The following is a 17,379-nucleotide window of genomic DNA, read 5'->3' on the forward strand; positions in this document are numbered from 1 at the left end:
CCGGTCACGTTCCAACCTATATATGCAAATATCTCATCTTCCGGGCTATTTTCATAAGAAATTTCTTCCTTAATCATGTCAACTATGCCTTTGACTAGGGCGCTAGTCTTGAGGTTGTCTTTTACAGAACGTAGGGGTTGGACTTCACGTGCGTATATGAACATTGTTCTGAATGCCCACACAGAACCATTATGGCTGAAAGGCAGGACTAGATAAGGGATACCTTTGTCCGTAGTGTGAGGCATAAGGCCACAAACCCAACAGTTAGTTGTGTTCATTACCAGTTGGTGTTGGTGTAAAAGCTGAACAAAGGAGTTATTAATAAACTCTAATCTCCTAGCTGATTCGTGTTCAGGAAGGGGTTGAAAAGAGTGTGGGAAGACAGTAGAAGGAGGTATGGGTGATGCAGTGGGTGCGAATGTTACACGAAAAGAGAATAAAACGTAACTTATTAAAAATATCATCATACTGAATAACATACAAATGCACAATATTAAAAAGCTTTTCTTTGTCATCACTTTACATAATTTGCGTTTAAAGTTCGTTGGTTTGGCAGGTCTCTCCACCTCGGAAAACTCCATCCTCTCTAAAGTGCTGCCCGCGGTGGGAGGTTGACTCTGCTAGGGGATGCTTCTGTCAGTCTAGGGCAACTCCCTTGGACCGACCAGAACTACCGACCTAACGTCGTCAGCTGCACCCCAAAGACTTTAAGCAACCGCGGCCCTAGCAGCGGAACCCGGATGGCGGTTCGAAAAACAAAAATAAGCAAGTTTTCTTCAGATGGGAGAGCTGCACATAAAAAAAATGGTGTTTTGGAAGGAAAAAGATTTTTTTTTTAAATCCTTGGATCTTGGTCTCGAATTGCAAAAGGAATTGCTTTTATTAGTTCGTATTTCTCGGTCTCAAATTATATCGTTGTCTTCCAGGTACTGTTTGATCCTGGAACAACAGTTCAGGCTCTGTAGTGTTCAATCGCTTGGATGGTGGCACAGCCTTGCGCAAAATGTTCTCGCTTTCACGTTCAAAGTTAGTTCCTTCTATATGTGCATCACTGAAAGGTATGACATGTGGCACGGTTTCAGGTTCTGGGTCAGCGACACCCTTCGGGACCCACTGGTCATAAGGCAGAGGGAAAGGGATTTTCTTACAATGGATCCCGTGGACCCAGTTGGCCTTCCCCTCCACCCGAACGGCTGACCTTGTGGAAAGAAGGACGAGGTGCGGTCCCGTCCACCTGGGCTGGTCGTTTTTAGTTCTCTGAAAATTCTTGACCAAGACCCAGGATCCAGGGTCTATCTGATGTCCCGGAGTCTCAGAGACCGGAGGCAGGGTGTCGTGAACCTGTTGATGCAAAATACGCAATTTAGCCGTCAATTCATACAGATAATCAAGCAAAACAGGGTGTTCAAGTTTGCTGAATTTTGTGGGTCTAGGCACTCCCCATATGTTGGCTGGCCGTCCAAAAACGATCTCGTAAGGGCTAAGTTTCACTCGCGAATGCACACTCATTCTGGTGGACAGGAGTGCTAAGGGTAGAGCATCTGGCCATTTAAGACCTGTGCTTGCTTGGATTTTGGCCAGTTTAAGTTTTAAAGTGCCGTTGTAGCATTCTACTAATCCAGCTGATTGGGGGTGATTTGCAGCGTGGAACTTCTGCCGAATACCTAGCCCTTCACACACTCTTTTCATCACACGACCCACAAACTCACTTCCATTATCAGACCAAACCTTTCTAGGCATTCCAAACCTGGGGAAGTACTCTTTCACAAGGGCTTTGGCTGTGGACAAGGCAGTGTTGTCTTTTAGGGGATAGGCTTCTACCCATCTTGAGAAGGCACAAACAACAACGAGTACGTATTTTAAGTTGTTGCACCTCTCCATGTGGATGAAATCTAGCTGCAAAACCTCGAACGGATACGTAGGAGGTGCGAAATGACCAGCTGGAGTTGGGGTTCCCCTACCAGGATTATGTTTCAAACATACCATGCAATTCTTGACAACATTCTCTGCACACTTGGGAATTCCTGAATTTTGCCATACTCGGGCCAACAACTCGCAAATCCCTTTTACGCTGATATGAGCCATTCCATGAGCCATTGTAACCACTGCAAGCACATATGCGTCGGGTAACAACCATCTCTGATGCTCTGATAGTTCAATCCAGCAACCATTCGTATCCATTCTGCCCGTACTTTCTCTCCACGTGCTCAACTCTTTCTCTGTGGCCTCAGCTTGGATGGACTTCACACTCTCTATCGTGTCTTCACACATTCCAACATCACCAGTCCATCTTGCAGGGCCTGCAACATACATTCGGCTCATCACATTTTTTGCCGTTTCCTTCGCGATCTCATCAGCAAATGCATTTCCACGACCAACATCATCAGTCACCTTCTTGTGGGCACTACATTTCACAATCGCCATTTGTAGAAGCAAGGTCAGTGATTCAAGAAGCTCATTCACCAACTGACCATGCTGAATCTTAGCTGCATGCAAAGTCAGGAACCCACGTTCTCTCCACAATCGTCCAAAACTGTGAGCCACTCCAAATGCATACTGACTATCAGTGTAGATAGTCACTTTCATTCCTTTAGACAACACACATGCTCTCGTGAGTGCATTTAATTAAGCCGCTTGAGCTGAATTATGTGGGACACGTGCAGATCCAACAATTGTATGCAAAGTCGTGACAGCATATGCTGCAGTCGTGTCACCATTCAGGAGCTTGAAACATGAACCATCCACCCACAATGTACCATCACATTCAGCAAGAGGAGTATCGGATAGATCTACTCTCCCTTTCGTCTCTTCCTCTGTTCTAAGAAAACAATTGTGCTGTTCTGAAACACCTGATTCCTCTACAATAGGCAATAATGTGGCTAGGTTTAAAGTATTGCACCTTTTTATGTGCACATGACTCGCTAACAATGTTAATTCGTAACCTGACAACCGAGCACTAGTTAAGTGCTGTGTCTTGGTTCTATTTAACAACGTGTCTACCGCATGTGGGACCATCACGACTAGTGTATTATTCATTACTAGACCAGCAGACTGTCGAATAGAAACAGCTGCTGCTGCTGTGGCTCTTAAACAACTTGGCAACGCTCTAGCTACCAGATCCAAAGTCGACGAAAAATAGGCACATGGACGCTGCCTACCTCCAAACAACTGAGTCAATACTGACAATGCACAGCCCTCCTTCTCGTGGACATACAATGTGAAAGGCTTACTGTAGTTGGGGGTACCTAACACAGGGGCCGAACATAATGCTGTGCATAATTCAGAAAAACTTTTCTGACATTCTTCAGACCAAGGAATAGGATTGGGTGTATTTTTACATGTTAATGCCACCAAGGGTTTGGCTAATAACGAAAAATTCGGAATCCACTGTCTACAGTACGATGTAATGCCCAAGAAAGCACGCACTTCTCTCTGTGTTTTTGGCACACTCAATTTCGCTATTGCCTGAATTCTTTCTGGGGTCAGTTTCCTTCCCTCCTTCGATAAGAGGTGACCTAAGTAGGTCACCTCTTGTCTGCAATATTGCAGTTTGGAAAGTGACACCTTGTGATGAAAAACACACAGATGACGCAACAATGACAGCGTGGCCTTTTTACAAATTTCCTCAGTATCTGCAGCAATGAGCAAATCATCCACATACTGAATAAGGGCAGCACCTCTAGGTAAAACAATTGTATCAAGCTGTGTTTTTAGAGCTTGACTATATATTGACGGACTTTCACAGTAGCCCTGAGGAGTGCGTTTAAAGCGGAAGCTGCGACCTCCTAAACTGAAGGAAAAAATATCCCTGCTTTCTTCAGCAATTGGAATGCTGAAGAAAGCATTCTTCAGGTCAATCACGGAAAACCAAGTGGCAGAAGCTGGAATCATAGTCAATAATGTGGTAATGTCGGGGACAACTGGGAATTGTGGCACAACTATTTTATTCGCCTCTCTAAGATCAATCACGAATCTGTACACAGGTGGCTGAGAGGGATCAGTTCGTTTTAAAACAGGCAGAACAGGACTATTGCAAACGTTGCCTCGTGTTTCTTCAATCACATCCTTTTCAATCAATTCGTAAACGATCGATAGCAAAGCTTTTTCACCTTCACTAGATATCCTATATTGGGGAATTCGTGGCATTTTAACATTGGCTCTTAATGTTATAACATATGGTGGTATCTCTAAAAGACCCACATCATTAGGACCAGTAGCCCAAAGAATATCAGGAAGAGAAGGCTCTGACACACCTGATGTAATCACCTCAACGTATGGTCCACTCTGATCTACTGGAACTGAAACAACTCCCTCTCTTTGTCTATGGCTGTCCTAGCAGTTATTACCTTCCAAATACGCATCCTCTGTATAGTAATCATCAACATAGTATTGAGCTGTCCTGTCAGATGTGTTGTTCTGCTGATCGAACCTATTCATAGAATTTTGAGGTGGAAGAGGACGTGCGTTCTGGTGGACGTTTCCACGTCCTCTACCTCTAGGCGCTTGCGGAACACCACGACCTCTTACACCAGAAGCACCATTTGCGCGCTGTAACAGAATAGGGCAACTATACTTGAAATGACCCTCTTCCTTACAATATGAGCACTGGTTGGGGCCTACAGGGACACGTGGCTGAGTATACTCGACTCTTTGCGAGTTCCTCTGATACTGTTGAGGCTGCTGAAAATTATTCTGATAGTTATTCTGACCACTATTGTTTTGTCCACCACCACTACGTGGCGGATATGCTTGCTGTAACAAAACCTTTGTTTTCAACTCCTTAGTCTTCTTCTCTGCTCGATCTTTCTCGTCCTTGTCTCTATTTTCGTAATATTGCGCAGTAGCCAATATATGGGCTGAAGATGACACGGCCCAAGAACTTTCTGAATCCTTTAGCTCACAATTCTGGAAGCAGATTGTGCACGAATTTATCGACAAACAATCTCTGACCACCCTCCGTGGTCATATCTTGACCGCTGTGGTCGACAAATGTTTCTTCAAACCTGGTGAAGAAATCTGAGACTGTCTCTTCTTTCTTCCGCTTGCATGCAGACAACTTATCCCAATTTACACGTATTGCAGGCATTATCGTTTTCATGTAATCAACTATTCTACCAGGCAGTTCTGCTATCAAAGGCTCAGGCTTAGCACCACCAACTTGTCGGGCATCTGCAGCAGCAATATTAGCCCATGATTCACCTAACTCCTGGTCATGGTCTGTTTGACGAATTTTACCCCATAAAGGCTGTGGAACCACATTCCCAAATAGCATATCGATATCGGCTAAATTCATTATACATGATCCAGCAGTCTGTGACAACTCTTTGTAATACCCTGCAGGATTTTCACGCGGATCAGGTAATGTCTGTTTGAGTGCTAAAACTTCAGCTCGCTTCCATGGGACATGTACTCATACACGCTGAAAGTGTGGCAGAATAGGGGGGTCGACAGTTGTGTTGCCCTCTCTCCATTGTGGGGGAATTTCTCTCATGGGGTACTGTCGCGCCTTTTTCCTACTAGATGTACCATGCTCAGATTGTGACCCAGAAGCGCTCCCCTTACTCCGATATGATAACAATATTTCAACCGCTCTCTCGACATCGGGACCTACGATCATGCCCTCTCCAAACTTGAACCGCACACGACACAACTCTTGCGGGTTGCATTCTAGATCATTGTCTTCCAAATCCTCACAAAGGAAGACGCACATTTGTTCAAAGACATATCTCTGCGTCGGTGCTTCCCATTGATGGAAGACTTCCATGACAGACTCTACATCATATTTCACAGTATCCATAACTCATTTACGTGCTAAATGATTCAGTGAATCTCTCTCTTGATAGTCAGGCAGTCGACTTCGCAACTGTCTGCGTCCCATGTTAGGGGTCGTAGTAGGCGACCCGAAAAGAGGTGCGAAAAGGTTAGTAACAGTGCTGGCCATTTTCTGCCGAACGGAAGGTGAAACTGAAGGAAGAACGGGTGGAAGAACAGGGTGAGACAAGGCAGGGTCAGAAGCAATAGCAGAGGGATCATTAGGAGAATCAAAAAGTGCACTAGGCGAAGTGGTAGAAAGCACAGGTGAAACAGAGGTGATCGGTGGGCCTTGAGGAGGCTGCACCAAAGGAGCAGAAGCCAGCTGAAGAGTAGCTGGTGGGTGCTGTGGAGAAGCAGGAGGCAATGCAATTATAGGTTGCGCAACTAAAGGTTGCGGAGGTGTCGTAGCATTTTGTGCATAGGGGGGTGGCGAACTTAACAAATGCGATATTAATGGATCTTTTTCAAGGTCTTTTGCTGCATCTTGCTTAGGAGTCGGCAAAACTGGATAACATTTATCTATTACCATTTTACGTTGCCTGTGCAACTGCTCACTCATCTGTTCTTCTTAATTGTCTTTATACTGCATAGCAGCTTGCATTATCGAAATACCTCTTTCTCTCTTATTTTTCTTCTCTAATTTAATTTCCTTCTGTTTGGCCTCCTTACGCCATAGGCGGAAAGAGTCAAACATTGCCGGCCGGGCTTTCTTCTTAAAAAGGTTAACTTCGAGATTGTCTAGGATTTCAGTGTCAAAACTACCGTGTTGGGGCCATTTTAAAACACCATCTTTTCTGGTGTATTTGATCCATACTTCGTTATATGTGATGGGGCCTACTCCATGCTTCACATACAATTCATAAGTTGGAGTTCCAACTGGAGGAACCGGACACGAGTCCTCCAATCGGGAGTCCCTATTATTACAACCAAGACAAAACAAATTTCCAAGTCTAAGACCAGGCATTTTCGCTCACTAGTCTAGTTCCAAACTTCAAAGGATTATCGATTACGATATTTCTCGTGAATACACGAGTCCCTTGGTTTTGGTGCTTGCAAGTACCAAATCAAAACCAACTAAGGACTGGGAGACGCTCCACTTATACTTAACTGAAATATCGATGACGTCACCAGAAGACTCGTCCTAGTGTTTCGCTCTACCAAACTTCAAGGGTCCAAATCAGGGTGATAGCCAGGGCAGCAGTCCTTCGTGGCCGTCGGGAAGCGGGGAACCTCGCAGCAAAGACCTTCGGACCACGTCGACATGCAGGGGTCGATGAAGTGGTTGGCCGTCCTCCGGAATTTTCACACGAAGCTCCTCACGAACCTCTGGCTGGGCTGGTACCGCTGGAATCGCCCCAAACTTTGGGCGCCAACTGAGGTACTGGGTTTTTAAGAACCGGCACAGAACCGGCAACCCAGCGATGTCAGGGTACACCCAGAGACCTCGAGTTCTTCCTGATTCAGACCACAGAAACTCAGAGTCTTCTAGGTGAAGTCAAGGATCGATTTTATTGGCTGCAACCAAGGTAACAAGTGTCCTAGAAGTACAACACACTGGAAGTATATTCTCAGGAGACTGCTCGAATTTACAAAGTCAGGCTTCTCTTCTTATGCAGAATTTTAAGCTTCAGGCAAACATTCTTGGTTTTACGGTAGATCATTGACATATTTTCAATACAAAGAAAAAGCAGAGTCATGATGACATGTCCATATTTCACTTCGTGCTGCCTACAACAAATCACCCGGTAGGGCCCAACATTTCAACAGATATCGGTGGACCCCCAATAAAAACGGGCACCTCCCCACCATAAAGCAAGTGAAGCAAGAGAGCAGAGACAGATGTGAGCAAGATACGGCAGGTGTGTGCGCTGAAATGGTTTTATGGCTTGTTGAGCCTTGATGCAATCTTGCTCGGCCACTGGGGGAGGAACTGACCAAACAGGTTCGGCCTGGGGCAATGGTTTCAACCTGCCCAGGTCAGAGAAAAGTCAATTAAAGGTGTACGTGTCCTTTGGGATTGAATTGAGCTGCATCATAGGCCTATGTAAAGGGCAACACACAAAATGGCTGTCGTACACAAAATGGAAGCCAAGGGTTCAGGAGGTAAATGACGATTTCGAGGTGAAGTCGTCACTCAAATACGACGTAAATGCTTGTACATAGTGTACTAGCCATTCTCGGTCTTTTGATACCAAATTTGTCATGTTCTGATGAAGTTTTATTCTCGAGTGCAGAATTATTACACGAGTCCCGAATTTTCAGAACTACAGAAGTGACTATCCCGAGCGGCCGTCCTTCTTTTATTTTCTCCCCGCAGGCCACACCTGGCCTGCGGATGTAGGGGTGCGTGGGGTGGAAACACTAGACTGCGGACATTACATCCCTATCCAACTTTGTCCTTTGTTTTGTCCTTAAGTGTTCCTGTGCCTCCAAAGTTACAAAAGGTACCTTAGATCTTACGGGCAGGCGTAGTCTCTCAGCCTCTGGCTCGGGGGTGTATTTGGCCGCAGGCTGTACAGTTGGGAACTAGGGCGCCCTCCTCTACTGTTTGGACTGGGGCTTCCGGAGTCTACCTCCCGGGGAGGGGAGGACAGGACTGTAGGGGCCTCGCCGGGCTGACTACTGGCTGGTTCCCCGGCATCGTCTTCGGCCACGGCGGTGGCCCGGAGGCTTGGCCGGTCACTCGAGGACTCTCTGTGGTGTTCAGGTGGGACCTCTTTGAACCATGAAGCATTCCGGGATATTTCTTCCGTTCCTTTGCGGGCCGTTACCATCATGCCATGATTTGCTGTGACTGTCCAGGTGCCAGGTTCGTAGCGCGTCTGGAATTTTCCTCCTTGATGTCGGTTTCGCAGGATGACTGTTGCCCCTTGTCGGAGCGTTTTGGGGGGTGGCAACGGCGATGAATACTAACTTCCTGGTTTTGTCGCCTTCTTCTCTCTTGCGTCTCTTCCACATCCAGGGGAGGTGACGACCATCCTGGGGAGGTTGGTAGGAGATCTCGCCGGGGTCCTTGAAGCATGAGGGCCCACGGGCTCCGCTGGGTCGTGCAGTGCGGGGTGCTCCGATATTCTCTCAGGAACTCATAGAGCTGGTGTTCCGGGTCTGCCTGTTCTACAACGGCTATGCGAAACACTTTGTTCAGCGTGCGCATGAAACGTTCTACGTCTCCATTTGCTTGTGGCCACTGTGGGGTGATGGGACGATGGGTGATCCCGCGTTGTTGAAGGAAAGTGGCAAACTCAGCCCCTTGGAATGCGGGACCGTTGTCGCTGCGGATCTCCTGCGGGAAACCGAACATCGCGAAGGCCTTTTCCAGGACAGGTCCTACGTGACTGAACGCCGTTGATCCAACCGGCTCGACCACGGGGTACTTCGAGTAAGCATCCACGATGACCAGTGTGTGTCGTCCACCTGGGAAACTTCCGAAATCCATGCTTATCTTGGACCACGGTACCGTGCAGGCGTCTTCGGTGATAACCGGGAGGGGCTTCTCCGGGTCCCACGTCAGCTGGCATGACGCACATCGCCTGACATACTCCTCCTTCATATCTTCGAGCTCCGGGAACCATACTTTTCCCTCATCCACGACTTCATTTTGGTGATGCCTTGTTGCCCTCCATGGGCCAGCTGGACAGCCCGGTGCTTGAGGCTATGAGGAATGACTAGCCGGGGCCCTTGCATTAGGAGGCCATCTCCAGTGGCACTTAGTTCGTGGCGGACTCGCCACATCTTCGTGAGAAGCTCCCGGTCTTCTAGGGTCCATGAGTTAGCTTGACGCAGATAGTCGGTCCAGGAACCCTCTTGTACCGCTCCCAGCGTCTTGGTGTACACTGCATCAGTGATCGCTGCTTCTTTCACCTCGTCCAGTGACATGCTCTGGAGGCACGAGGTGAGGGCCACCCAGTGGGCAAATTCTTCGCTGTCGTCATCCTATTTGGGCTGGTCCATGTGAGCGGGGTGTCTCGAAAGAAAATCGGCGGGGTTTTTGGATCCCGGGCAGTATACGACCTCCATCTCGTAGGCTTGTAGTTGGACGTCCCACCGTTCAATTCGTGGCGGCGGATGGGGCGCAGTTCCTTTGAAAAGGGGGACCAGCGGTTGGTGGTCGGTCACCACGGTGAACGGTTGCCCTCGAAGGTAGAGGTGGAAATGGTTGCTGGCCCACTTGATGGTGAGCGCCTCACGCTCGATCTGTGCGTACCTGGCTTCTGTCGGGGTGAGGGCCTTTCTGGCGAACGCTAGGGTGGCCCACTGACCTGGTCCACGTTCCTGAGCTAGTACAGCTCCGAGCCCGACGGGGCTCGCGTCCACCAATACTTCTGTCGGTTTAGTAGGGTCGAAGTATGCCAACATGGCCTCGCCTAGGAGAGCGTCCTTGATCCCCTGGAATGCCTCTTCTTCTTTCAGACCCCAGTGCCAGGCTGCATCCGCCTTTGTGAGGGCTCGTAGAGGGTCGCTTCTGGTGGCAAGGCCTGGTATTGTGGAAAATTAGTACGGTTCGGTAAACATAATCTGCGCCATCTTGCCTTTTCCCCTGATGCCACACTTTTTGTCGTGCGCGCCCACCATTTTAGGTGCCTCGATCAGGACCATCCCTTTTGCATGCCACTGGCCCCCCCAGCATAGCCCTTCGCCCTCACCAAGCCTGCACGCTGACCAACCCCCTCGCTCGCACATGCTTTGGGTCATAAGCCCCTCTTCAGCGCAGCCCCGACTCAGAACCCCATCCTGTTCCCAGCGCGACACCTCCCTTCCTCCCTTTCATGGTCCCAGATCCTTTGATGCAAAACCCCCTTTTTCCTGTGCCCGTTTGTCTTCCTCGTTCCCAGGCCGACACCTAGCTCTGCCGATACTGTTTATTGCCCCTCCCCGTACAGTAGAAGGCTTCCCTCATCAAAGGACCCCCGAGCTGATCAAAGCCCCCCCCACCCTATGAGATCCGACCAAACCCCCACATTCCGTGAATCGGCGGAATATCCAGCTGCGCGATAACCATCACCTGTTGTGACCGGGGTGGGGACTTCTACTGTAAATGTGTGTGGGAACGGGCCCGAGGGGGAGATCCCGGGAATGTCTTTCCGTACATCAAAGCGTTGCCATGAATATGTAATCTGTAATAAAGCCATAAAACCTGTATATAAGGGGCCAGGCCTCAGAGATGAAGTTAGAGCACCTCATGACGATACCTGCTGTCTGTTTTGTTGTGTTCTCCTCCGGAGAGAATAAACCTTGTTTCCTGCTTTCCAGTCTCCAGCGCCTGCCTCTTCATTGATTAATAATTCGTGGGTTACAGAGGCAATACCGCCGGGCAAATATCGATTGTCCCCGACCCTAGGTTTTACAATTGGCGTCCCAAGCGTGGGGCCCATCAGCGACTCGTGGATCCAGTGGGAGAGGTCCCGACGACAGAGTGAACGACTGCAACGATCGGGAGAGCTCTTGCCCAATAGACCCTCGTCTGGCAGCCGATCATCCGAACTTCACTAGTTCCGAACAGACCTCTCTCGAGTGATCTACGGTCCTGACTGGGAACCATTAGGAGTGCCGTGAGAAATACGAGAAAAAGAGGACAAACGGGCGCTGGATTCGGAAGACGAGAAACTGTCCATACGGTCCGGGTAAGGTCGTGTAAACACGACAAACTGCAAAATAATTGTATTGGTTGTTCAGAAAATACTAGTATTACTCTTTATTTGACTTATTTGGAGATTCACTGTCTGCACACGGAGAAACAGTAGGCTCTTTCCCTTTTGCAAACAGTGAAGGATAGGTAACGCAGCCGTCGTGCCTATTTTTCTCCCCCACTGATTCTATTATTTATTAACGGTTTTCAGGAGATTCCCTCTCCCACACTGATTAACTGGGTTTTTTGACCCCGAACTACTGTTCACGGATTGTCTTCTGGAGATTCTCTGTCTGCAAACAGGAAATAACAGATTCCTCTTTACGGATAGTGAAAGGGTAGAGGACGCAGACTTTTGCGCCCCTGCTTACTCTCCCCATTGATTTTATTTTAGTTTATTTATCATTGGTTGTTATTTATTATTGGTTGTTCTTTATTATTGGTTGTTCTTTATTATTGGTTGTTCTTTATTATTGGTTGTTCTTTGTTATTGGTTATTCTTTGCTATTGGTTCATGAGGTATTCACTGCCTGCAAACAACGTAGAATAGAAATATTCTGTCTAGTCTTTGCACACAGTGATAAGATAGGCAGTGCTGACTTTTTGTCCCTCGTTGCGAGCCGTCATGTCTGTCTTCTCCCCACTGATTGATAATTGGTTTAGCCCGGACCGTTTGTTAGAGGTGGATCATCTAGCTCCGCTGGAAGGTACCCCTAATAAGGACATGTTCATAAACTATGGATTAGTTACCATAGCCTATAATAAATTGTGGCACAGGTATACCAAAGAAAGTCAAGACAAACAGTGGCCACTGGTAGGATCCTTCGATCTTGATAAAATAGAAACGTTAGAAATAGCCCTTCGTAATAATAAGACAACGCCTATTATGCTCGACAGTCTCTGTATGTGGCGAAAAGAGGCAATGCAACGACAGAAAAAAGACGAGGACAGAGCAGGTAGAGGAATATATCAACAGGACAACCCCTGGACACCACGACCCGAAGGTTATCCCCCGACACTACGCACAGGACGGCCAGACTTAGGGCCAGACCAATGTGCTTTTTGTAGATATGTCGGACACTGGAAAGCACAATGCCCGACTCGGCTGAGCAAGAGTGGGAATAGAGGGCCGACAGGAATAACAGGCCAACAGAAAGGGAAAAGGCGCGAGACAAAGAAGAATCAGACTCACATGGACAGACCAGATAGAACCACCACGTTTGATTATGCCCGATGGCACAGATTTCGCCAGAACGATTTCAGCGACATGTTCGAGTTTTCCTAAGTCGGACAATGTAAAGACGGGAACCCAGCCTAGCTCTAAATTAACAGACGGAAAAAGATAATTATGGCCAATAACTGTTTTTATGTTCGTCTTTGGATCTTGTGTGTCATACTTTTACTGTCTCCCCGTCTGAGTTTGTGTGTACGTAATGTATGAATCTGCGTCATCCCTCTGCACGTGCTTCCGTGTTACATAAACTCTGTTAACAGAAATTTTAGCTTGAAACAACCTGGAAAGAAAGGAATGGAAAACGAAATCAGTAAGCCACTGATGAACACGAACTTTTATTTAACATAACAAGCAAGAAACAATAACGCTAGAAACAAGAACGGTAAACTGTAGAAAATGAAAGTCAACAGAACATTCGCCCCCCCCCCCCACATTCTGGAACCTTCGAAAGTAGGGCAGGGTTACGGCTACGCCCAACCGGCGGCAACCCATATAAGGCGGGCCCTGCTGCCAACACTTGGTCAGGAAATCTTAACATATGGGGAGCCGGAGGAGAGGCAGGGGCCAGCGGAGTCCGGCCGCAGCGGCCCTGGGTAGTTGCAGGCAGTCCCGCCACATGTCCTCCCGGTCCGGCCACCAATGGCCAGGGACCGGGGCCAACTGAGTCCGGCTGCAGCCGATAACCTAAGGAAGCCCGGTCCAGAGAAGAACGAGACACCTCTTCCTTTTCCCCTCCGTAACAGCCGCAGCAGCTCTGGGCGGCGGGATGTCCTGCACGTACCTCCACAACAATTTGTCCAAATTGGGCTGGGAGGGAGAGGCGACGCGGACGAGCCTCTCCCACCTCCATGGATAGGAGGTCTCCCAGCCCCCGGCCCAGCGCCGAACTCCCCCAGCCAGGCGGTGGTGCCCCAGTACTTGCGCAGCACCGAACATGCAATGGTGCCCATATTTTCGGAGCACAGAATATGCAATGACTGCACCAGTACTTGCGCAGCACCGAACGTGCAATGGTGCCCATATTTTCGGAGCACCGAATATGCAATGACTGCACCGATACTTGCGCAGCACCGAATGTGCGCCGCAGGTGGCCATACCTCCGTAGCACTGGGCATGGGCCTTGTGGAGCACAGGGTGTGGAGAGACCATCGTGCATGCCCATGAAAGAGAGCGGCCTGGAGTGCACCGGGAGAAGGAGACGGCGCGAACGAGTCTCCCTCGCCCCCCAAGTGGGGGCATCACAGCTGCACCCTAACCGAACGTCCCGCTTCCACAACACAGAGTTCCATTCCCTATTTGTCCTCAGAAAGGTCTCTTCCACTCTTGCAGTCTCGACGAGAGGGGACTGCTGCAGGGCCTCAAAATGGCGTCTGGGTCCGCTGGAAGACGGGCCTCGGCCGCTAGAGTAACTTTGACCAGCAATGTAACTCGGGCGCTTGCCCACCGGGGCACGAGCCCCCACCTCCGACAACATCTCTGCAGCCTTGAAAAGTCTGAAAAGGTACCCGGCGGAGCCCTCGGCTCCTGCAGGCTTCCGGTAAGGGACAACTGCCTTGATCGCCAGCGAAATAAACATGACATTGCCACTCCTTCTGTTAGCATAAATTCTTGAACTGCCGAAAAGGACTCTGGTCCAACTGCCGGTTGTAGGAAACATTTTCCCTGATGCTACTTCTGGACTAACCCGGCCCCGCCCAAAATGGCGCCGGTATCAATAGGAACTTACGAACACCTCGTGGTGTTTCTTTTTGCTAAATAAAAAAAAAAACTTGATGTTCTGAGACATGTATATGATCCTTTGTACACTTGACGAGAAAGAAGGAGAGCTCACTCGACGAACATGTAAAAGGATCCCGTTAAAAAATGTTGATTACAAATGTACGATGTATTATATTTTTATATAGCTGATGTATAACCTCGCTTATGACGCACGCACACGGTATGCATATAGGAAATCTGATTTCAACTAGTCTGACTATGCTTCTAAATCATGAAATAAATGCCCCCGAACCCCCAGCCAATTGATAGACGTTTTAGTTTCCTACAAATGAATGAATAAAACTTTCTAATGTTTTTATTGCTGAAAAACAACACCCCCCACTGTACGCACTTTAGCCATTGCCGTGTCAGGCCAAATACGACTGCACCCTCATAAATCCACGTACTGAAATGATTTTGCAAAATAAAGGTTTTCGAAATTATGAACGGGTATTGCATGCTTTATTTAAAATGGGGGATCGGCGGGAGAGTTCCTTTCTGTGCACCCTACTCTGCTCTCTCTTTAAGGTTGAAAGAAGATGGTTGCCCAGCCCCGGATAGAGGATCGAATCTGAGACACGACACTCCGCCGTCAAAAATGCGACTGACTCCGGGACCCGCGCATGGAGAAAGACCCCGACTTCTGGGGATGGGTAAAAACGAAATGGCGTAATGTAAAAGATGGGTAAAAGGTGAAACGATGTGAATGATAGAATATTATAAAGATGCGACACTCAAAGGTACTAGGAAACAGAGTTGGCCGGAGAACTGATAAACCTTGGAACATCACAAACGTTGAAAGAGATTTTAGGACCCCGATAGTTAAACACACCTACCAACTAGAAACTTCGCGCTAAGTGCTTCTGATTCCCTAACGTTTTCCTTCTCACAGCCTATAAGGACGCACTGCCCCCCCCCCCCCTTTTTGACTCCAGAAACCACAACCTCGGGGATTCTATCCCAAGGAGATAAGACGAGTATGAGGTAAGTAAAAGACTTTCGTACCCGTGCTTTTAATATGCCCGTATGTTGTCCCCTTCCCCTCTTTTTTCCTCCCTCTGCAGGCTACCTCAGAGATCACAACCGAGGTATGGCGAAGATCTGAAGCCTTGCCATGTCTGATACACGAAGCAGACTAGCGCCGCAAGGTGGCACCTAAGCATACCCACAAACTACTAATGTAACAAACAAACCAACAAATAGTATGACTCGATGAAAAATGATCACCCTTAATCCATGATGCGTGAATGGACACATGTCGCGTGTGAATGAAACTATGAGAGAATGTTTGTGTGTGACTGAAGCGCTGACTCGACTGGTCAAAGGACCAAGAATGCAAGGAGGGCGACACGATGGTGCCCCCCTTTTCCTTTTTCTCAACGCATGCCCCCCGTACCCGACCTAATGCTCGCCCGTCCTGAACCGCATGCTTACAAAATACTAACACAGACCTGCGATGTCTTGTATCGAGTAATGCGCTGAATAAATCTATCTTAAATACACGGCCGCTCCCTATGTTGCACGTGTACTATCTAGCCTATTGTTGCACATCTCTCTCTCTCTCTCTCTCTCTCTCTCTCTCTCTCTCTCTCTCTCTCTCTCTCTCCTCCACACTCTCACTCTTCCGAACGACTAGCACCTAAATTGGCAAACCGCCACCCCTAGCACCCCACCCAATTGGCTTCAAATACCGCCAGTATTTGCACAAAACTTGTCTTTAATACAATCACCCTGAGACCGTGTCATTGCCTCTCCTTTCTGCTAAATTAACGAAACCAAGAGTTGGCGATGAGGGAAAGGACAGGTAAGACGACTGAGGTTCCCTAATCTGACCCGTAATAAGGGAACTACAAGTCAACGGCTCCTATGATGAAATAGAATGCCTCAGAATACGCGACCTTCCCCGTCCCAAATTGTCGCAATACCCAAACAGTAAAAATGATCGAAACATCCTCATATTCCAGGAACGCCCCCTGTTCCGTATCAGCTGCCCCAGACGAGAGTTATAAAACTGTCCCTCACCCCCGGTCATTAGAGATGGGTCTACTTACGCCCTTACCACAGTTTTCTATGTCCCTAGTCGTTTCCCATAAGACCCCTGTCTTTTCTAATTTAGTAATCAGGCCATAAGAGGCTACATAGGAACCGGAATGATGTTTTACAAAGTTAAAGGATTAGACCGAAGCGAAGAAAATCATTGCAATGAACACTGTTGAAAGCGAAAATGTTTAGTTGAAAGGCAAGATGCATTGATAGAATGAAAAATGTTTAGCCTATGTTCGTCCCTCAGCAAGGTACCTATTAGTATCATGTTGATAGCTCACAGCACCCTTTATAAATATAAAGCCCTAGAGAACGGTATAGCTTTGTCAGGCTCGTATTACGAAGGTGGGTCTCCATCAGATGAACTGTCGTAACTGTAATAAATAGTTGTAAAGGAAAGTCATAGTAAATCCAGCAGGCCCGCCATCGATCATTTATATGTCAGTTGTGAACCCTAATATAACGGACGTTTCTATTCTCATTTACCTGGAGCTGGGAGAAAACTAGACTTATGTGATTACTTTCCTCTACCAATTCTCTAAAGACTGTCTTTTCGAACTCATTTAAGGGTACGACTGTCGGAGGAAAGAAGGACCGGATGTGGGAGCACGTGGCCTGACTACAGATCTTGGAACACCTGCGACGTTGGCCGAGGCGAGACCGCGACAGAAAGGAGCTGCAGGACGAGGCACTATTTCCGACAAAGTGAGAGGAAAGGGCTAACCTGATGCCCCTGCTCAATGTTCAAATGTGTGCCGAAAAGTCCCCGCTCTCTGAACTCAGTCATGAGCCCGCCTACCTGGAAATTCTCCGCCCCCTGGTCTGTTCCCGATCTGGCCTTTGCTCCATCCCCCTTTTTCTCCGACCTACCCTATGGACTATTTGTACACTCTTCTTCCATCTG

The sequence above is a fragment of the Lissotriton helveticus genome, chromosome 11 (assembly GCF_964261635.1).
Source record: "Lissotriton helveticus chromosome 11, aLisHel1.1, whole genome shotgun sequence".
In the NCBI taxonomy this organism is placed as follows: Eukaryota; Metazoa; Chordata; class Amphibia; order Caudata; family Salamandridae; genus Lissotriton; species Lissotriton helveticus.